The 22,612-nt window shown below is 40.5% G+C and overlaps 1 protein-coding gene across 2 annotated transcripts in view; it reads left to right on the top strand.

The window, feature by feature from the left end:
* Window positions 1–366: 366 nt before the first annotated feature.
* The window catches only part of TMEM108 (transmembrane protein 108), a 330,830-nt gene continuing 308,584 nt past the window's right edge, over window positions 367–22,612 (top strand). For both annotated transcript variants that reach the window (XM_008009101.3, XM_008009100.3), the window contains exons 1-2: window positions 367–489; window positions 8,322–8,440. The gene's annotated coding sequence lies outside the window, so the exon portion shown is untranslated. The remainder of the gene's footprint in view (window positions 490–8,321; window positions 8,441–22,612) is intronic.

The raw sequence follows: 22,612 nt of genomic DNA, 5'->3' as shown, positions 1-22,612 counted from the left end.
TCATCGCCACCTAGGAGCTTATTACAAACGCAGGATCTCAGGACCCCATCCCAGACTTTCTGGATCAAAATCCGCATTTTAACAAGATAGTCAAGTGATTCTTATTTATATTATAATTTGAGAAGTCAATTGATCTGGTAATTGATCAACTGACTGCCACTCAGCCCCCGAAAACAGAGACTCAACCCTTTATGCCACCTCGCGCCCGCTCTGCTAGGTAGCAACCGAACCCCCAGGGACATCGGAGCGGGCGCTGCCGAGGGCAATTTGGTGATTGGCTGGTCTCACCACGTGACTGGAGCTGAGCCTTCTGTGCGACCGGATTGGCTGTTGCAGACGCTGACGGACAAGGCCGGGGCGGGCCAGAGCCCAGACGGAGAGGCGCGCGCTGGGGCCCGAGGGGCGAAGGCGCGAGTGCGCGAGAGCGCGTGCGCGAGTGGTGGGGCTTTCTCCAGAGCCGTCGGAGGGAGCCGGAGCGCTTCTCCCGAGGTAAGCGGCGCTGCGGAGCGGCCCCCAGTCCCTCCCATGCTGGGTCCCGGCAAGCGGGTTAGGCAGGGCTGGGTGGGGCGCGGGGAGGTGTGGGGTCAGCTTGCCCCGGGAGCCCAGCTTCGGGGAGGATGCAGTCCCAGTTGCCTTGGTTTCCCTTTTTCTATCCTCTCAGGCACCTTCCCATCCTCCCCACTGCGGTGACGGGTCTGCCCGAGGGGAGTTGCCCACCTGGCAGCCCTGCCTCCGCCTTTGTTTCCCGCCCGGAGGGTTGCTGGCATGAACCCCCTCCCCAGGTGGAGGGTGCGGGTGATGGGGCGCGGGCGTCAGGGGCGCTGGACCTGGATTGGGGCCGAGGAGGAGGTGGCTTTAATGCAAGGGGACTTGTCACATGGGAGAACGAAGAAGAAATGTAGTGTCACTTTGGCCAGCCCGTGGGACTCGAACTAATCCCGCGGCCGCGAGCGAAACCGAATTTCTAGCGCAGCTGTGCGAAAAGCCCTCCTGCCTAGGTGCGGGCGGCCTCGCCAGGGACGGAACCCCCCGTGCTGCCCGGGAGGTTGCTCTGCCCGCTGGACCTGGCGGTTTTCACCCCAGAGTTTCAGCGAAATTGAACGTTTTGAGCCTGCTGGAGGAATCCAGAGATTCGTTCAGAGGCTATTTTTTTTTCTTCTTTTTTTTTTTCTAAGCAGTTGGGCACCGGTGGAGCCGGTCTAAATGAGAGGCTACAAAGAGAAATTTCAGATACAGCGTAACTGATGACTGGTAAATGGTGAGGAGGGAAATGCCTGCAGTGAACTGCAGACCAGACCATCACACTGAGATTCTTCCTTAAGAAGATAAGGTTTTTTTCAGAGGAAGAGTTGTAGTTTCTGTAAACAGGTTTTCCTGGGGGTGCCCAGGAGGGTAATTACTTATTTTCAGCATGTTACTGGGTTGTGGGGAGAGGGAAGGCGGGATCTAAACTAAACCTACTCAGACCTCCTTAATTCTTTGAAAAGTGCGTGCTTGATGAAGATCATTTGACTGCCAAAAGAGGTTTGTATGGGAGTCCGGGGGAGAGGGATTGTTGCCTTTAAATCATACTTTAAAAAGGGGAAGGTGTGTCCAGGAACTTAAGAGCAGGTTGAGCTGTGCAAGGTATTCCCTGCCTCTCCTCCATTTTCCCAGACAGCTCATAGGCAAACATAAAAAGTCCCTTCAATTTTCCACGGGTTAACTTCTTGATTTGTTGAATACACCTGGTAATCGACTCCGTAAGAAATGGTTCAACTAACTCATTATGAAGATATTACTGTGTTCTGGAGTTTCCACGTAATTCATTCAGAACTCTTTCTGGTATGAGATGGGCAAGGGTCTCACTACCTTGTCCCTTGGGGACATCCTGATACCTTCAAAGCCCTTTATAGCTCTTAACATTTCCTGTACAACATCATGTTTCTTTAGGAAACGACCTGATTTCAAACCTCTAAAACACACCCCATGCCTGTGAAATGCCTATACTTGCTAATAAATCAGTTTACTAGGCAAGATAAATATTTTTTTAAGAGGGAACACCTAAATTTGTTAAGGGGATCAAATTCAGGTTTATCAGCCACAGCAAATCAACTTTTGTTGGTTTTCTGAGATGAATGAAAGTAAAAGAACAAGTTGTTGCAAAGCTCATTCAGAATATCACAAATGAAATATAGTGAAATATAGGTTGTCACCTGATAGACTGTCACACAAACCAAATTAGTGGGAATAATTTAAAACGTTATCAGAGTCTTCTTTTTTTTTTAGAGACAAAGTCTCACTCTGTCATCCAGGCTGGAGTGCAGTGGTGCGATCTCGGCTCACTGTAACCTCTACCTCCTGGATTCGAACGATTCTCCTGCCTCAGCCTCCCGAGTAGTTGGGATTACAGGTGTGCGGCACCATGCCCTGCTAATTTTTGTATTTTTTAGTAAAGACTGGGTTTCAACAGATTGGCCAGGCTGGTCTCGAACTCCTGACCTCGTGATCCACCTGCCTCAGCCTCCAAGAGTGCTAGGATTACAGAAGTGAGCCACCACGCCCGACCAGAGATTTTTTTTTTTTTTTTTTTTTTTTTTAAGTGGCACAGAGTAGAGGGGAGAAAAGAATGCTGAGGGTAAGGTAAGTGGCATAGTATGCACTTCTATTTTCAGAGGAAAGAAACTCATCTTTGTTCCATAAACCACAGAGGGTATGCATTGTTTGTTTGGCCTGTGGAAGGGAGGCAGGGATTTTGAAAAGGTTGGGAAACACTGATTAGATTATGCAAGGGACAACAAAAAGATTGACAGGCTTAGTCCATCTAGCAACATACTTCAGTGACCTATAGGACAAGGTTTTATTCTCTGATTCAATAAAAGCCCACTAGTGTTGCTTTCAAAGCAACAACAAAATCTTTTCCTTTCTGTCGTTTCTGTCCCCTGGGTCAGGGACGGGAAGGACAGAGAGTGAATGAGAGAGATTAGAATCCGACCTGCATGCCTAAGCAGTAGTGTCCTTTGAGGAGGATCTGTGTCACGTTGTGTAAGTGTAAGAGCCTTCATATTGAGAGGGATCTGAGCACCTTCCTTAGGACAGATACTGTAAGATACAGCTGGCTAACAGTGCCACAGGTGGGGGCACTGGGTGAGATCATCTCATAGGGAAGCATTGGGGAAAGAGGAGAGCCAGAAAATGTTTAATTCAGTAGGGCTCTGCTGCCTGCTTTTGGATCCTTGAGGAGGCATTTCAAGGCAGAGCTGCCTCATTGGCTAGCCTGGCTGGCTTTATGTGGCTTCCAGAGGACCTGCCATTCACACGATGAAAGCTCCTGTGGTAGTTATGTGTCTCAGGTTGTAAGCATCTGTTATGCTTGTAATGTGCTTGAGAAAAGAAGGGCTCTCAAAGACCTAAGTCTAGGCTGCCGTTCCTTCAGGTTCTTGGCTGGTGTCACCCCCAAGGCTCCCGGAAAACAAGTTGTACCCTCCTTACCAGTAGATGGCACTGCTGCCTCTGGGAATTCCTGGAGGAGCTGAACTATGGAGCTGGCAAATCAGCAGTGTGTGTAGCCTCTAGTCAGAAAATTTTGAAAGACTATGTCAGCCCTCAAACAAAATCTCAAAGAAAATAGTTCTGAAAGCCATAACTGTTTACATAAGGTAGGAATAATGTGTGTCGTGGGGATTGAGGAATGGCTGTGATTACATGGACTGTACTTGCATGTTTCTGAAGGGAAAAGGCAGAGAGTAAACTGACAAACATCATAGCATAGGCTTTAAATGCACCCGGCATACATATCATTGGTTAATTAAACATAATAATCACGATTTCATGAAAGTTTCCAACAACTTCATCGTTTCTAATTACTTGCATGTGAAACTAGTCTACACACGTGGATGGGACTATAGAAATGTACATGTGAATTTTAAACCTGAACAGTAGCTGGTAAGTGCATGCTCTGAAGACAGCAGTGAGATTATCAGTAAAAATAATGCTGATAAAGTAGTCACTGTATTTCAGGGCTATCCACAGAAGATAGGTCAAAATAATTCTTAATTCATTTCTTCTAAAACTTGAAAATTCCTAACAGATGTTTTTAGATTTTCTTAGTTAATGCTGACCTTTCAATATTACATTAGCAGCCCCAAACTTGTGCTTTGGTTTTAATGATGTTATTAGTCAGGGTTAATTCATCCATCCACCTATTTTGAAATAACTGTTCTTTGTTCTCTAGCTGTTGTTTACTGCTCTTTGAGATGGGAAGGTTATAGTGTGTAATGAGGGCCCCAGCTTTGACTCTGCCTGAGGTATAGGATACTGCTTCTAGGTGCCATTACCCCAGTCACCTGCTGCTTTATGTGGCTCCCATCCTATGGCTTAGGTTATCTGAGGTTTCTTTCTATCTCTCCAAGTGAACTGATGAGCTTGTCTTTACTACCAATGCTGAATACTAAAATCCTGCTTGTGCTAGATAGCGGTAGGCCCAACAGTCCATTAATGCCACTTTATTATGTGACTAAAAATAAATCTATTCACCTTTCTGAACCTTGCTTTTCTTACTTGTTCACTGAGATTGATGAGATAGTGGATGTCTCTTAAAATCTCTTCCAAGTCTGAAGTTCTATGGTTAGGTGATTCTCATAAGGTATTTCTGAAGACTCTAAAAATTATTTAGAAAATATATTCATACTGTGAGCTTAGGGCAAAAAGATGTCTTGCTAATGTTTCTTTCCAGAGAAATGGTTGTGCATTATGTTAGGATCCTAACTGTTCAGAGTAGGAAGAAACCCTTGAAGATGATTTAACTTAACCTTCTCAGTTTATAGAGTGTTCAATTCAGAGATGAGTGACTTGACTAAGGTAACAGAGCTAGTTAGTGGCAGAGAACTAGTTAGAGGACTAGGATGCAAGCTCAGGACTCAATATCGTTTTCCCTTCTCCAATGCTGCTTTATTTCATCTGCCATCAGGCCACAGAATATGCTGTGTCTACAAGGCTGGGGCCAAGAAAATTTTCTGAGTAATTCCTTAATGTAGGGCTTTAAAGCAGCAGCATGAATGGCTTTGAGTTTTGGCAGAAATTCAAGGTCAGGCTTCTCTTTGCAGCGCATTCTTTTCTTCACTGATTGATTGTGAGCAGGATTTTTTACTGCGCATCTTTAGGCTTTAAAACTTTTCTGCATATGCTGTTTCTTGTAAGGAAAAACTTTCATCATCCTAGAAGAATCATTCCTCAATCAGATGTTCTTAAGTTGGGTTCATGGACTCCCCAGCATCTCTCTGGATAGGAGAATCTTTCATATAATTCACTTCCTTTGTAATCTTATGTATTTTATCTTATATATTTCACACATAATTCTGAGAAGGGGGTCTGTAAGCTTCAAGAGACTACAACAGAGGTCTGTGACACACACACAAAAAATAGGGTAAGAATTCTGAGTTCTTGTCTGAGGAGCTGAAAAACATTAGGGTGGAAGAGTGTTAGGGGTAAGGTATGGGGTAAACTTATTGAAGTTTGTAGGAACATTTTTACCTTTTAACAAATTGCTCACTAAATGATGCTAATAGCATTTTACCCAGCTTAATAATGTATATGCGAGTATTGATTTCCATTTATCATTCCTTCCTCAATAAGTACTCTCTCCTAATTTTAACAAAGCACTTTCAAATTCATGTTGCTTTATTGACAATGACACCCATACTAAGAGGCTCCCTTCTCCCCAATCTGACTTGATTTCCAGATATTCAGTTCCTTTCTAATTCATGACTTGGAGTTTTTGACTTCTGAGGTACGACACCTCATGTTCAACTCTAGGCTCCTAGGACCCACCATGATCCCAGAGATGCAAAATAATTTACATACTAGGAGTTTAAAAAACTCTTTAGGTTCCTTTATTTGTACCCGGGGTTTACCACAGAAATTGCTGCTCCTCCTCGTCTAATCGTTTTCCTTTTCTATTTGCAATCCCAAATTCTCTCTTTTCCTAATTGTTTCCGAATAGGAGTGACTGGGAGTTTGTATAAATTGGAAATAAAAATCCTTGTTTAAGAATGCAAATTTTTTGAATTTTGAAGAACATTTGCTTGAAAATCTCTTGCTTTGTGTCTTGTGACACCTTGCCTGCTTTTGGTACTATAGTGACCCATGTTGGTGAATTCACCTGCTGGCATCTTTTTGGCTATGTATCTTTTTGGCCAAAGTAATATTTGTTCTTGCTTTAGTAGAAGAATAAAAATTACCTTTCCTTCTTTAGAAGGTGATAATTGGGTTTATGTAATAACCTAATTTTGTTATGTAATGTCAAATTTCTGCATTCTAATCTCAGTATATTGCTGAGTTATTGTGAGATTTTGGGGGCATGACTGATTTCTCTGAGCTTGTTTCCTTGTTTGGAAAATAAGGGGAGAGAGTAGTGACTACTTTAATTGTTTCCTGTTCCAAAATCCTGTGACTCTAAGAAATTGTACCTGGTACCCAGACTAAACATATCCTAAAAAATGCTGCCTAGGGGCTGGGCATGGTGGCTCACGCCTGTAATCCCAGCACTTTGGGAGGCCAAGGCCGGCGGATCACGAGGTCAGAAGATGAGACCATCCTGGCTAATATGGTAAAACTCCATCTCCGCTAAAAATACAAAAAATTAGCTGGGTGTGGTGGCGGGTGCCTGTAGTCCCAGCTACGTGGGAGGCTGAGGCAGGAGAATGGCGTAAACCCAGGAGGCGGAGCTTGCAGTGAGCCGAGATCATGCCACTGCACTCCAGCCTGGGTGATAGAGCGAGACTCCCGTCTCAAAAAAAAAAAAAAAAAAAAAAAAAATGCTGCCTAATTGGGTATTTATTTATAATCAATTAGTGCCAGGATAATAGTTCTTTATATCTGCAAATCATTTTATGGTTTTCAAAAATATTCTCTAATCCTTTATCTATTTTCTACTCAAAATGCCAAAGGACAGCAGCACGAGTATTATGTGGGAGCTGGTTAGAAATACAAAATCTCTGGCTTCACCCATGACCTACTAAATCGGAACCTGCATTTTATCAAGATGCCTAGAGGATGCACATGCACCTTAAAGTCCAAGAAGTTGGTGGCTCGTGCCTGTACAACTGGTGCTTTGGGAGGCTGAGGCAGGGGTTTTGCTTGAGGCCAGGAGTCTGAGACCACCCTGGATAACATAGTGAGACTCCATCACTATATACATTTAAAAAGAGATTAGCTGGGCATGGTGGCACATTTCTATAGCCCTAACTACCCAGGAGGCTGAGGTGTGAGGAACACTGGAGCTGAGGAGTTTAAGGCTGCAGTGAGCTGTCATCACACAGTGTACTCTAGCCTGGGCAACAGAGTGAGACCCTGTCTCTTAAAAAAAGATTCTGAAGTGCTGCTTTGTTTCATTTCAAGTTTTTTTTTTTTTTTTTTTTTTTTTTTTGAGACGGAATCTCACTCTGTCGCCCAGGCTAAAGTGCAGTGGTACGATCTCAGCTCACCACAAGCTCTGCCTCCTGGGTTCACATCATTCTCCTGCCTCAGCCTCCCAAATAGCTGGAACTACAGGTGCCCGCCACCATGCCTGGCTAATTTTTTGTATTTTTTAATAGAGATGGGGTTTCACCTTGTTAGCCAGGATGGTCTTGATCTCCTGACCTCATGATCTGCCCGCCTCAGACTCCCAAAGTGCTGGGATTACAGGCGTGAGCCCCCGTGCCTGGCCGATTTTGAGTCTATGAGAGAGGAACAGTATTTTACAGCTGAGGAAACTGAGACTCAGAGTAGTTAAGTAACTAAGTCAAGGTTACTGTGCTCGTGTCTCACTCAGAACCCTCTACTCTAAACTTAATGCTGTCTTCGTGATTGGGCTGGAGTCACTTTTGTATGATGGAGTCTGGTCACTGCCTTGTAGCCCGTAAGGTTAAGTGTGACTGTGTAATTGAGTTCTAGCCAACCAACAGAATGTGATGGAAGTGGAAAAGTATTGTGATCCGCTTCTAGGAAAAAAAGCACAGAGAATGCGTATGCAAGTTTCTTCATACTGTTTTCCATTCTTAGCTGACTGGAATGGAGAGAACCCATAGGGCAACCTTGGAAATTATGTTTTAAACATGGCAGGACTTTTCTCAGCCTGGGTACCTGGATCATTGCATTAGGTCCACCCCACTGACATGTTCAACTGTCCAGTATGCATACATGAATCAGAAATAAACTTTTATTGAACTTGGGCTATTATACATGTTTGAGTCTATGTGGTAAGCACTTAGTGTACTCTCGTATTCACTTCAGCAGTGACTTGGGACTTGAAGTTGTGGATCCTTTGGCCTAATGCATTTTTTCGTTTTCATCTTTGCCAGTTGGTGATAGATTGGTGGTCATCCAACATGCAGAAATGAATGGGCAGTGAAAAGCAGCAGAGCCGATGGGTCATGAGGATGTAAGTGCGTTTGAAGGCTTCCACACCCTTTACTCCAGGGTAAGGCAAAGGCATTCTCTGCCATTGTTCTTCTTGTTTTTCCAATTCATAGAGGCTTTTATCTCACCTGTCTCTTGGAGTCAGTGCAATATGACGCCCTGTCTGTGAAAGGCTCCTAAAAGCCTTTATTGATTCAACTCATAGGTACCATGCAAAGCAGCAGTTATGAGAGAAAACCATGACAATGGTCATGGGATGGAATCTATGCAAAGAAATATTTCAAAACAGGAATTTTTAGTGAGTTCGTATAGGGCGTGATTTATATGGGAGGGGCTGTTGAGCCCTCTTGAAGTGCACTGTAGAGATGGGAACCAGGCCTGATTATCATTTCCTTATAGCCACGTCATATGTTAGGTCTGGTAGCTTCTATTTCCCTCACCTACCACCTTCCTTCTTCTTTGATTACTCTGCTTAACTTTTTCTTCATTAATCACTTTTTTAGTGAAGGAAATAACTTCTCAAAGTGTTGAAAATTCCAGATTTGGTGGATAATAGCACTGGCAAAGCACATGGTTTTGCCTGTTCCATTTTATTTTATCCAGCATCACTGGAAGTCACATGCCCATTCATGCCTCATCTATTTGCAGTCCCTCATACAATGCGTGTGGTCACTGGCAACGTTATAACCAAAACTGGCTTTGAATTTTCACTTGTGCTGTAGATTTTTGAGACCAGAAGGAGAAATTCACTGTTTGAGGTGGAAAGGACATCACATCCTTTCTGAGCTCTCCAACTTCTAGAGCTTAAACTAAAACCAGACTCCTTGAAGAGAAAATTATGATTCATATAAATTGAAGAAAAGCTAAGGATGGTTAGGAATGAGGGATAGGAGGTTAAAGAAACATACTTAGCTGAAAACTGAAGGGTTCTTTTAAGCAGCTTGGCTCAATACTACTGAACATTTGCTAGATAGTGTCCCATTATCCAGGCTCAGACAGAGGGCACCCAGAAAAGGCTGTTATCTTTAGGTGCCTCATGTGGCTCAGTAATGAGTACAATTTACTGAACAAAATAGACAATTAGAGGATGGAGATCTCTGGAGATTCTAATAAATGTACATCATTATTGCTCTAAAGTGATGCACATGCTTGGAGATAAAGCAAAGAAAGGGCAGCTGCAAAGTACGTCAGGAGAAGAGTCCAGGTGAGCAGCCAGATGCGGACTATAACTCAGCACCTGGAGGTTGCTAAGAAAAGGAGCTGGTTTTAGTTAGATTTTCTCATTAAAAGAAAGGAGCTGGTCTTTGCTAACTTTGCTCAATTTCCTCTATATCCTGTATATCCTCTATTTTAAAACTATATCCTGTATATCCTCTATTTTAAAGGTAACTAAAAAGTGTAGCATGTCAGAAATAGCACTTGGCTGGTATGTTTCTGTGTAAATACTATACAAGGACTACATTGTGGAGGCTGCCATTCTTTAATTATTGATTTGGGGCCAAATAAAGTAATGCTAGAGATGCCAGTGGACCAGATTTAGTTTCTCAACCTTGCACTATTTATTGACACTTTAAGCCAGGCAATTCTTGCGTGGAGTGTCCTGTGCATTGTAGGATGTTCAGCAGTGTTTTTGACCTCCACCCACAAAATGCCAGAATCTCCCTCCCTGATTGTGACAATCAAAAATGTCTCCAGACATTGCCAGATGTCCCCTGGAGAGCAGAATTGCCCCTGGTTGAGAAACACTGCTGAAGGGATAGAGTGATTTAATCTTACTCTGAAGTTCTGTGGTATCGAATTTTAATCATTTAACTTCATTTTGTTTCACTTTCCCTATCTGTAAAATATACACACATAAATAGCTAAATAGTCTAATGAAGTAATGTACATAGTACTGTGTGACTCCTTGGGGACTCTGTCAATTCTAAGAAGCGATACTCGTCTTCCCTAATTTCTAGGACCCAAGGGTAATTCTTAATTCTTTTGATGGCACTAACTGAGGAACTGTGGAAGTTTGAAGAAGGGCGAAGGTCTGTGGTATGGAAAATAATGAAGAGTCCTGGATTCTGAGTTTATTCAAGGGCTTCATGTTCTGGTTCATTGTGATAATATATTCTGGGTGAATACTTTCCTTTGCAAAGTTAAAAAATGGAAGAGTGGATGAGGCAGAAAGAAGGCTGTTCAAAAGAGCAGTCAAGGAAATTGCATTTGACAAGGTGATCTGCTAATGTTAAAGTGACTCATGTATTATTAGACCAAAGGATGTAAAGAAATAGCCTCCAAAGGAAAACTATCCTCCCAAATGACTGCTGGTCCAGATCAGTTTTTGCAGACAATACAATAAAGACCAGAGAATGTTTGGAGATCAGTGTTTATTCTAGAAACTTTTACATTTCTATTTCTTCTCTTCTTTAGGAATATGGAAAGGGGTTATCTTTAATATATGTCATTTGAATTATAAATATAAATGTTTTAATATGACATGTTCATTTGATAGTCTTCTAGTACTATGTGTTGGAATGGTCAAAGAGGCTATAACTCTGACCTCGACCTGAAGTAACCTACATTATTTTAATAGAAAGGCTCAGTTTAACTCTAAAACAGGGCCAGTGCAGGGATTAGATGTAAACTGTCTCGGCAGGTTTGCATTCCTCCTTGCTGTGTTTCTGGTCCCTGTGATTTATTAGACTTTCTTACAAAGTTTCCAACAAATATACTATATTTTGAATCTACTGTGTAGAGAAGCCATCATGGATAGCCTTGTTTATTTGCATTCTTCATACATTTTTAGTCCTAGGTGTTAAGCAAAACTTGTAAGAATGTTTAAGAAGGATTCCATGTACCTTGAAGAAAGAGGCACTTTGGTGTGGAAGAGAGGTGAAAAGTGAAAGAAGCTCCGCTTTGTTAGGAGTAGGCTTGTGTTTGAGTGTTGAAGTTTTTATTCTAGTACTACTCAAAAGTGTGGCCTCTGAACCTGCTGCATGAGAATAATTTATACTTGTTAGAAATGTACGGAACTATTAAATCAGAATTTCTGGGAGTAGGAATAATAATCTGTGTTTTAACAAGACTCCCGTTGATCCTGATGGATGCTAAAATTTGAGAAGCATTGCTTTATTAGTGGTTTCTGATGTAGTTACTTCTTACAAATGGTGTCTGTGTGTGTTTACAATGGGGAGGGCGCAGAGAAAGTATTTTTTCAGGTGGTCAGAACATATATAAGATTTTCTTGTGATAACCTCTTGGATCATTTTCTCAAATGATGCCTTAAGCCTTTTCCTGCATTGTCTAATACAGTAGCCACTAGCCACATGTGGCTTTTTCTTGCTTAAATTAATTAAAATTAAATTGAAATTCAGTTCTTCCTCACACTAGCCACATTTCAAGTGCTCTATAGCCACATGTGGTTAGTGGCTACCATATTGGACATTGCAGATAGGGAGCATGTCCATCACCAGAGAAATCTGTTAGCACTGCTTTAGCCTGTGAAGACCCCTATTTGTCAGAAACTTACATTTAGAATGATAGTATGCTCTTGTTGTAATAAGACCTCAACTCATTTAAAACAGGATTGAGTTTTGGGCTTCTCCATCCTGGGGAAACTTTCAGTCTGTAAGTGTATCTTGCTGAACTTTTTACCTTACTGTGGCATCTGTCTGCTACAGAAAGTGCCATGGGTACGTCTCTGACATAATTAAATCCACAGCCTCTGAAATATTTGCCCTTTAATCCAAGGCTGCTGAGCTGTCTTTTTCCATTTGGTCTCTCTATGCCCTGACCCTTCATGGTGAGGCTTGTTTGTGCAAGATGTCTCTTTTGATACTGCCTAGAGCTTTACAAAGAGTCTGGAAGAGGTGGCAAGAGAATTTTCACCTCCCCTACTTCTAATTCTCAGCTTGGCTCAATAAAAGTGTTTCATAAGAGGGTATTAATACTCAAACCTCATCGCTGAGGAATTATCCCCTGAAGAATTAGTCTCTAAAGCAAGTTTTCCAACAGACATATTACAGCACAGATTTAGTAATTAAGCCCTTTGGCAACATGGAAGAATTTTCAGTTTATATTATGTATTAATATTACCAATATTAGTTGCTCAGAAATTATAATTAGAACAAATGAAAAGATGTGGAACTACAGTCACACAATTTTTAAAAGATATAATTTAAAGTTTCCTGAGTCCAAGATTCTTGTGCATAGGAGAGGGAATGGGAATAAGGAGTTTGTGGCAATTAGTAGTATTGCTGGAGTTGAGGGGAAGGAGGTGGATAGAGCCTGGACTTGATCCCTGAATAGTCTTAACCCTACTGTTTTATTTTTGATGGATGCATTGCTTGTTCTCTTCCTGCTTTTCTTTCTCTCTTTAAAAATACTTTATTCACTCATTTATTTTATTTGAACAGTTTCAAGTTGAAGCAAAATTGAGAGGAAGATACAGATTTCCCATATTCCTCCTACTCCTACTCCTGCTCCCTGTACATGCATAGCCTCCCCCAATGTCAGCGTCACCCACCAGAATGGCACATTTGTTAGAACTGATGAACCTACATTGACACATCATAATCACCCAAAGTTTATAGTTTACATTAGGGTATATTCTTGGTGTTGTACATTATTTGGTTTTAGACCAATGTATAATCACAGATATCCATCATTATAGTATATAGGTATTTTCACTGCCCTAAAAATCCTTCATGCTCTGCTTTTTCATACTTCCCACCCCTTTGCCCTTCACTAAACCCCAGGAACCACTATTTTTTTTTTCTTTTACTATCTCCACAGTTTTGCGTTCTCTAAATGTCATGTAGTTGAAATCATGTAATATGTAGCCTTTTCAGATTGGCTTATTTTACTTAATAACCAACATTTAAGCTTCCTCCATGTCTCATGGTTTGATAGCTCATTTCGTTTTAGCACTGAATAATATTCCATTATCTGGATATACCACAGTTTATCCATTCACCTACTGAAGGACATCTTGGTTGCTTCCATGTTTTGGCAATCATGAATAAAGCTGATATAAACATCTGTGTGCAAGGTTTTTTCTTTTTTTTTTTGTGGACATAAATTTTTAACTCCTCTGGGAACATTCCAAGGACCATGATCGCTGCCTTATATGGTAAGAGTATGTTTTATTTTGTAAGAAACTGCCAAACTGTCATTCAAAATGACTAGCATTTTGCATTCTCACCAGCGATGAATGAGAGTTCTTGTTGCACTACATCCTTACAAGCATTTGGTATTGTCAGTGTTTCAGATTTTGGCCATTCTAATAAATGTGTAATGATAGCTCAGTGTTGTGTTGTTTTAATTTGAATTTCCCTGATAACATATGATGTAGAACATCTTTTGATATGCATACTTGCCATCTGTATGTCTTCTTTGATGAGGTATCTGTTAAGGTCTTCGGACTAGTTTTTACTCAGATTGTTTTCTTATTGTTGATTTTTAAGTTTTTAAATATATTTTGGATAATATCCTTTGTCAAATATGTCTTTTGAAAATATTTTTTCCCAATCTGTGGATTGTCTTCTCATTCTCTTGACCTGATGTTTCAGAGAACAGACATTTTGAATTATAAAGAAGCCTAGTTTATAAATTATTTCCTTCATGGATCATGCCTTTGGTGTTGTATCTAAAAAGTCATTGCCACACCCAAGGTCATTTAGGTTTTTTCCTATGTTATCTTCTACGAGTTTTACAGTTTTGTCTTTTACATTTAGGCCTGTGATCCATTTTGAGTTAATTTTTGTAAGGAGTATAAGTTCTATGTCTAGATTAATTTTTTTGCATTGGATGTTCAGTTTTACCAGCATCATTTGTTGCTTTGTTGTACTGCCTTTACTCCTTTGTCAAAGATTAGCTGACTATCTTGATGTAGGTATATTTCTAGGCTTTCTATTCTGTTCTATTGGTCTATAGGTCTGTTATTTTACCAATACCACACTGTCTTGATTATGGCACTTTATGTTAAGTCTTGAGGTCAGGTAGTGTCAGTCTTTCAACTCTGTTCTGCTTTAATATTGTGTTGGCTATTCTGGGTGTTTTGCCTCTCCATATACACATTAGAATCAGTTTGTTGGTAGCCACAAAATAACTTGCTGGGATTTTGATTGGGATTTTGTTGATTCTGTAGATCAAATTGAGAAGAACTGACATCTTTACAATATTGAGTCTTTCTATCAATGATCATGGAATATCTATTTAGTCCTTCATTGAGTTCTTTTACCAGAGTTTTGGTTTTCCTCGTATAGATCTTGTATACATTTTGTTAGATTTACACCTAAGTATTTCATTTTAGGAGATATTAAAATAAATGGTATTGTGTCTTTTATTTCAAATTTCATTTGTTTATTGCTGGTATGTGGGAAAACAGTTGACCTTTATATATTATTCTAGTATCCTGCCACCTTGTTATAATTGCTTTACTAGTCCCAGAGGTTTTTTTGTTGTTGATTCCTTCAGATTTTCTACATAGGTAATCATATTATATCATCTGAACAAAGATATTTTTATTTCTTCCTTCCCAATCTGTATTCCTTTTATTTTATTTTATTTTATTTTATTGTTTTATTGCATTACCTAGGACTTCTAGTACAATGTTTGAAAAAAAAAAAGTAGTGACAGGGCACTTCCTTGCTTTGTTCCTGATCTTAGTAGGAAAACTTCTACTTTCTAGTTTCTCACCATTTAATATAATGTTAGCTATAGATTTTTAAAATGTTCTTTCCCCTTTAGTTTGCCTTTCTCACCCATTTTTTTCCTGCCCTAAATGTTGGAAGGGGCTCAGTTTTCTCAAGGTGGGTGCTATTAGCATTTTGATGAAATGAATCATTGTTGTGTAGAATTTTCCTGTCTATTATAGGATATTTGGGCTCTCTGGTCACAAAATGCCCATATTATTCTAACCAAGTCATTGTGTCAATCAAGATGTCCCCCTACAACTCTGATTGAGAATCACTGACTGCTAGAAAGAGATGAGTTTGATGGTTTATTTCTTTTTTGATGGGGAGAGGGAGAAGTAATTAGAGTTGGGGAAGATGCAGGTGCTCTGAGTGTCTGGTTCATTAATTTCTAATATCACCTAATCTTTCCCTGGTGCTGGCAGTGCTGTTGGTAGCCAATATTATTCTATTGGGATCAGGAAAATCAGGGTCTGCTACTGCAAGACTTGCTTTCAGAGGCTTGATACCAACCCAGAAACCATAGGGGGTTGTCCGTGCCACAGAGAGTAGAGGAACTCCTGAGGCTCCCACAAGATGCTGCATTTTTATTTTGATTCACTGCAGCTAAATCTCCTACATCTACCTGAAAGTAGATTGTGCTCTACACGACAGTAATCTACTGAGGGAAAAATGCAATAAGAGCAATTTACAGACAATCCAAGGGAGAAAGGCTTTTCCAGCCATTTGCTTTCTTTCTCTGTGATTGCACATATTGGCAAAGTAGCCCCTAAATTTGTGAGGCTATGTGTAGACTATTGGGAGATCTGAGAATTGTTCTGCAGTTAGCAAAGAAAAGGAGAACACTTTTAGACGTCTTGCCAAGGGGCCTACATAGACTATTTTGATTACAAGAATGGAAACTCAAGTTACTTTTAAAAATGGAAGGCTTAACTAAAGATGCACGAGAAAATAAGGAAAACAGAATTTCAGTCATGTGGCAAGTCTGTGAAGAATCTCAGGGGCCTTTTAGGATGAGAGAATAGTCTGACTGGACCTCATGGAGTCAGGACTTAACTCAGGAGCAGGAAGATTGTTCTGATCTGTTGTAGCTCAAGGATATGTCTGCACTAACAATGTTGGTCAGTCCATATTCTACTTTTAGATGATTAATGTGGTTCAGCATTTCCGTTTTAGATTCTCTCTTGTTCCTCATGTTCCTGCTTCCATTTATTGTTCCCACAACCTAACCAATGATCTGCGTATAGACCAAACTCCAAAAGAAGAAAAGGAGTATGATAGGTTTTGTAGTAACTATCATCCTGACGGTTAAAGCTTTATACCATGCAATTTTAGAGCTGCTGATGCTCTCTTCTGGTCCAAACAGCTGTGATTTAGGGATATTTGCTTTAGTAAGGGCTATGGGCCTGGCAGTTTCTCTAGAAGAAAGTAATGATGGGGTCGACTGAGACCCCACTGGGGTAGAGCAGTGCTGGGGTAGAACATGAAACCTCAGTCTAGTGTAACGACCCTGAATTCTTAATTCTTTGAATCATTATAAATAGTATGTGTGGGTTATATGGACAACAGAGAACTGGAAGATTATTCAGAAAGCATACATGTTTCGTAGCAATTGTGAAAAAGCATGCATCTGTTTTTTTTTGAGAAGTCTGATTCTATCCCGGTGCTGAGTAGTAGGGAAATTGTTGGACTGGATGATTGGGAAGTGGGGAGTTGTATTTCCCAAACAGTTATCTTATTTTTTCTATCTGTCAAATTTGATTCTTTTGGCCACCCATGTGTTGCACAGGAATAATGACTAGGTGACTTTCTAAATGTTGAAAGACATTTTGACATCTTCGACAAATGTTGTTCAGCAGCTGGGTTTGTAAGACTCCAGTTGTGATAAAGGAAAATCACTTGGCTTATTACTCTAAAAATAAGTTCCATACAAATGTTGGCATTTGGGGATTACTACCTCACACAGTGTGTTTTGTTCACTTTCCCCCGATCTTGGAGCATTAGTTTCATTTGAGCCAGTGATTGAGTGTGACTTATAAGGGAATGCATTCTAATACTGCAGAAGGCTCTGTCTTTATTTATGATTCTGTGTCAGGGTAAGAATGATGGTCCTGGCTCTATTTGGACTTGCACAGCTGTGAGTGGAGTGACCCATGGCAGCACAAACAGCTCATCATTTCATTGAATTCATTTAAGGCTCTTACACTTCCCTTCAAGTAGCTGGATCATGGTGGCACCACATACGGAGAATAAGTTAGTATTTCCTTAGAGATATGCAACTTTTGTTGAAAGGGAGTCTGAAGAGAAGAGGTTCAGCAGGGCTTCTTCAATTGCTGGTTGAGGAAAGAATGTAGTTTGTTATTGAAGGGTGATGGGGATTGGGATCAACTTTCTCAACCAAGCTGCTGACTGCTGAGGTGAAAAGAGTAGAGATAAAACATTTGCTCCAGTTTCTCTTCTGACTCTGTGAAGATCCCCATCCCCTGTATTGAATTTTTAAAAATAAAAAGGAAAAATATAGAATCGTATCTAATTGGTCTTAACATATATCCATGTTTCTTCTGAACAGGAAGATTTGTATGTGGATAACCACATGTTGCCAGAAGATTAAAATCTTCAATTTTAATTTTAAAGAAGCATTAATCTTACAGTATAAGTGAAAGATTAAGTGACTCAAATTTGTGCATATACAATTTTTCTACAAAAATAAAACAAAATTATGTTTGTTCTCATAGAATCAGGAATTAATTTGCAGCTTTGTTGAAGATTCTTTAGCAACAGTAAAGATATCTGCTCTCTCCAGAGTGTAAAGAGATTCCGAACGATGGCCAAGAGCCAGGGATCCTTTATTCCCATCCTGCCATTGGCTACTCCCCATGAGGTTCCTGCAGGATAAATGTGCACAGGGGTGGTGGAGGCAGGACTTTGGATGCAGATCCCTGAGGGCCTAGGACTGAAACCCTCAGCCCTGAACTGCCCTATTCTTCCTATGAACCACAGGAGAAGGCAGCTCCTCTCAGCCTTTTTCTTTCCATGCCCACTGTTGAATCTTCGCCTTTGCTTTTCAAACAAGCAAAACTGTGGCTGATGCCTTGTCCTCAAACATGACCCATCCCTATCAGCACACCCGTTTAGAGGGCCCATCACAGACAAGGAAGAAGGCAGACAGGGAGGAGCATGCTTCCCCTGACTATCAAAAGCTATTTCTTTTCCACTGGAAAGAACTTACTGGATCACTTCTGAAATTAATTATTGTCATTAGAACAGTATTTAGTAGGCATTAAATGTTAGACATTATTTAGAGACTCTCAACTTAGAAAATAACATTTTTACTTTGAGAGAGCAAAATCCCATATTAGTACAGTCCTGGATTTTAACTTTTGGTTTCCTCTGGTGTTTCTACACATAATCCTCCATTTTTTCCTTCCATTAACCCTGTTACCTTAAGTTCTTTAGTCTCTTTGCCTTTATTCTTACATCTTTATTTTATTTCCAGAGTTATATGGTTCTCACCTGGCTGTAGGACAAGGTGCTTTGTAAGTAGGCATAAAGACACAGGCTGATTCCAACTTCCCTGTCTGAATTTCTTTCTGCTCTTTCTATGCACAAACTTCTTTTTTACCCAAACTGGTCCTTGGTCCCATTCTCTCCTCTCTGTGTAGAATACTCCTGTTTCTTTTCAGTGACCACTTGGTAGCATTGATAGGCTTTGGGTCCTGTAGCCAGATAGATCTGCATTTCTATCCTGTCCCTATCATTTTTTAGAAATGTGACTTTGGGCAGAATATTTAATTTCAGCCTCAATATTTTTACTTTTAGAATGAGAATCATGACTACCTTATAGGATGCTTATGGGCGTGGTGCTAGGGAACTGTCCTGCCCAGGTTCTATTTTCTGCCTGTTCATCCCAACAGTATGCATACGTGCTTTCTGATAAAGTTACTGAACATCAGAATTCCAGAGCTGGTCTACATCACAATTCGCGGTTAGCCATCCTCTACCTGCCAGTTTCATACCTTCCCTAACCACATCGTCCTTTGATAGGACCTAATCCAATCAGTGAGCACCTAAAGATACATTCTCCTCCTACTACCTGTGATTGCGAAAACATTGTTCATGGACATTCAGAATGTCCTTGTATATCTGCCCATATCAGAAATTGACAGCAATTTCATAGCCATTATCTGCTGCCTTGAGCACTAATTCATTTTCTCAGCATTTGTTTCCTTTCATGTAAAGTGACATTTATCGTGAACATCAAGTGCTGTGATTGCAAAGAATACCTCTTTAAAACGAAGTTTTCAACAGCTTTTTATTCTGAATATCATTTAATAAAATGCAACATGACATTAACAAGGTTGCTTAGACAAGCCCTTGGAGTTTATTTAAGTAGACTCTGCCCCATATTGATTCCCAATTATAACATGTTTAGCATGAATTAAACCTGCCAGTGTTCTCAGACAATGTGATGCTCTCCCTGCAATTCTGCCCTTGTCTGTCAGCTACAAGAGTGTCAATGTTTCATTGTTCATTCTGTTTAAAATGTAAGTCTCAACCTCTTGCTCAAATGATTTAAGCCATATGTGAGGTCTATAAATTTTGGTTTCTCAAACTACCACCTTCTGTCGCTTCTTACTGTTTCTTACTCCCTTTTCTCTATTTTCCTTATTATCTCATGTACTAAAATAAGACGTTAAATTTTTTTTCTACTCAAAGTGAGAATAACTTAATGCTTATATTTTTCTAGTTTGATCTATTTTTTCGTAATAAATATGGGCTGTTAGTTGTATATGTATGTGGGTTTTCATGGAATTAACTTTATCTCCTTTTGCCATGAGTTTATTGGTGAGAAGACACAAGTATAACTGTGGGGATTCTTCTGCATTCTTTCATTATTCATGTATATTGCTAATTGAACCTTTACTGGTTGTTTAAATTTTGTGGTCATGTATGTTTTTACCACAGGCTCTTGAGGGAAATATATAAAAGGCCATGGGAAAATTGGTGGTATGAAAAAAATCTATCAGTATATTCTTCTCAGATACCCTTTTTGAGAAAAATTAAGATACTTTGAAGAAGATTCATAATCAGAAATATTATCTAGGTTAACTTTTTTGAATGGAAGGATTTTATAGGCTGGCAACAGGAGCTTCTGACCTTTCTTCTTCATGAGTACTGATGAAGGAGGGAGTGACTGTGTTTGAATGCATTTTAGGTAGAGGAAAGGGTGCCTGGTAACAACAAACTGTGAGACTGGTTGTACTAAGTTACTTGTTAATCCTTCTGAAGGAGAGATACTAGGGCCTCTGCCATGCATCCTTCCATGCTAAAAATATTCGTAGTTGGAGGAAGCAAGAAATGCAGCCTTTGAGCAAGTTGGATTTTTTTTTTTTTTTAACTCTCGATTTTTAAAAAACTTGTTTTTGTAATTATGAGTTCCAGGGAAAAAAAGTAAATGAGAAGAGAGATGTATAGCAGATCAAATATGTGGCTGCCTTGTTGACTTGTGTAGTATCAGATATCCCACTCCACCTTCATTTTTAAATAAACCTCTCTGTTTCTTGCTGTCTCAGCTAATCAGAACTTTTCTCCTGCTCTCCCCTGCTCTCTTAGGATTTAGGAAAACAGCTGATGGGATTGGACTGGGCCTTGGAAGGATTGACAGCACCTCTAAGGGTTTGCTCCTGAGGAGAGGAGAATAACTTGCCTCCTGCTCCTCTTCAAGCCTCAGACGGGAGCTCACCCCCAGCCTAGCAGTTAGCATTGCTGCTGCAGTCAGTTGTGCTCTCTCTGTCCACCTTTTCTGTCTGGGGTTCCCTCCCTGTGTTTTGTCTGTCTTTGAGACATGTGGTTAAGCCCTTTGGCTACTCCTGTGCCTACGGACCCTCTTGCCCTGGTTGGAAGGGATGGGATAGGAACACACCCGAGGGGTGAGAGGCTCCCAGAGAGGAGACCACGAGGTGCCAAGGGCAAAGCCCCATTTCACAATTCTGTTCCAGGCCTCCGTGTTTACCTGGCTTTGCTTCTTAGGCTGGGGGACTTTGTTACTTATTAGAACTTTTTTCCCTCAATTACATATATTGTTTCCCCAATTAGATAAGGAGGCCTCTACAGGCATGGATCCTGCCATGTGCTTCTCTTGCATTCTTTGTGTTGCCTGCACTGTGGGAGGCACATAGCAGGAGCTCAGATATGGGGGTTTCATTGCATTAACAATGTCTCTTTGCAGTTGTCTTAGGGCTCTTACAACGAAGACTAGGTGGCTTATAAACAACAGAAATTTATTTCTCACTGTTCTGGAGACTGGAAGTCTGAAATCAGCATGCTTAGGTTCTGGTGAGGACTCTCTTCCGGGTTGCAGACTGCCAGCTTCTCATTGTGTCCCCCTCACATAGTGAAAAGACAGTGGACTGGCTTTCTGGCCTTGGATTATAAGGGCGTTAATCCCATTGTGAGGTCTCTACTCTCATGACTGAATCATCTCCCAAAGACTTTACCTCCTAAATGCTTCACAGTGGGGGTTAGGTTTTCAACATATGAATTTGGGGGTAACATAAACATTCAGTCTGTTGCAGTAATTTGTCTTATTCATTCCCTTTACCTTCACTTACTTGCCATTCTTTTATTTTTTGTTAAACATATATTTAGTGACTACTTTGCCTGGTTCTTGCTGGAGTGACTTTTTTTTAGAAGGGTACAGATTCTGCATACCTCCAAAGCAGTCTGCCTAAGATTGATTTATCCATGTCTGCCTTTATTTGTTGAGTTGAATCTTAAACTTTCTCTTTCCTGTAACTCTCTGAAGAACCTGCAATCTCAGGAAACATGAGCTCCACTTTTGACTGAAAGGGCTTTACTACTAGGAAATGGGAGAGGGCTACGTTTTCGTCTTTCAGATCTCACATAAATTGGCTGGGTGGCTGCAGAAGGGTTAGGTCACCTCTCTGTATGGTGTATTCTCAGATAATGTGAGTTACGCTCATAATTGGAAAGGTTAGTGTAACTCCTCTAACTCAGATTATTCTCTCTGTTACTTAGGTTCTCCATTACATGCAAAATCATTGTTTTTGTTAAAGTTGTTCTGTTGTTTTGTTCTAGTTGTTTAATGCATTTTTCCCCTGGCCAGATCAATTTTTTTGAGGGGCAAGGACAAGACCTAATTCTCACATATCCTTGGCTACCCTTTTTCTCCCTGTAGACCAAGCATGAGATTCCATTCAAAGTAGGTGATCCATAAATGTTTTAACCTAATTAGACACAAGCATTTTTAGAATTCAAGAGGAAGAAATTCCCTAAATACATTAACATTTAAGCACATTCTAGAGGTCATCTGATTTACCACCTCATTTTTTGATCATCAATTTATTCATTCTATTATTCCTTCCTTCCTTTCTTCATCCCTTTTGTGCCAGGCACTGTGTAAGGAGCAGGGGATATGAGGTGAGGATAGACATAGAGCTTCCATCAGTTGGAGAGGATAGACATTGAGCAAGTAATTAAAAGTCTGAGGAGAGATTTAAGTACCAAAAGCTACAAAAGCCCATGATGGGGAG

Source organism: Chlorocebus sabaeus, chromosome 15 (assembly GCF_047675955.1).
Source record: "Chlorocebus sabaeus isolate Y175 chromosome 15, mChlSab1.0.hap1, whole genome shotgun sequence".
In the NCBI taxonomy this organism is placed as follows: Eukaryota; Metazoa; Chordata; class Mammalia; order Primates; family Cercopithecidae; genus Chlorocebus; species Chlorocebus sabaeus.
This window is presented reverse-complemented; position numbering and strand designations above follow the sequence as displayed.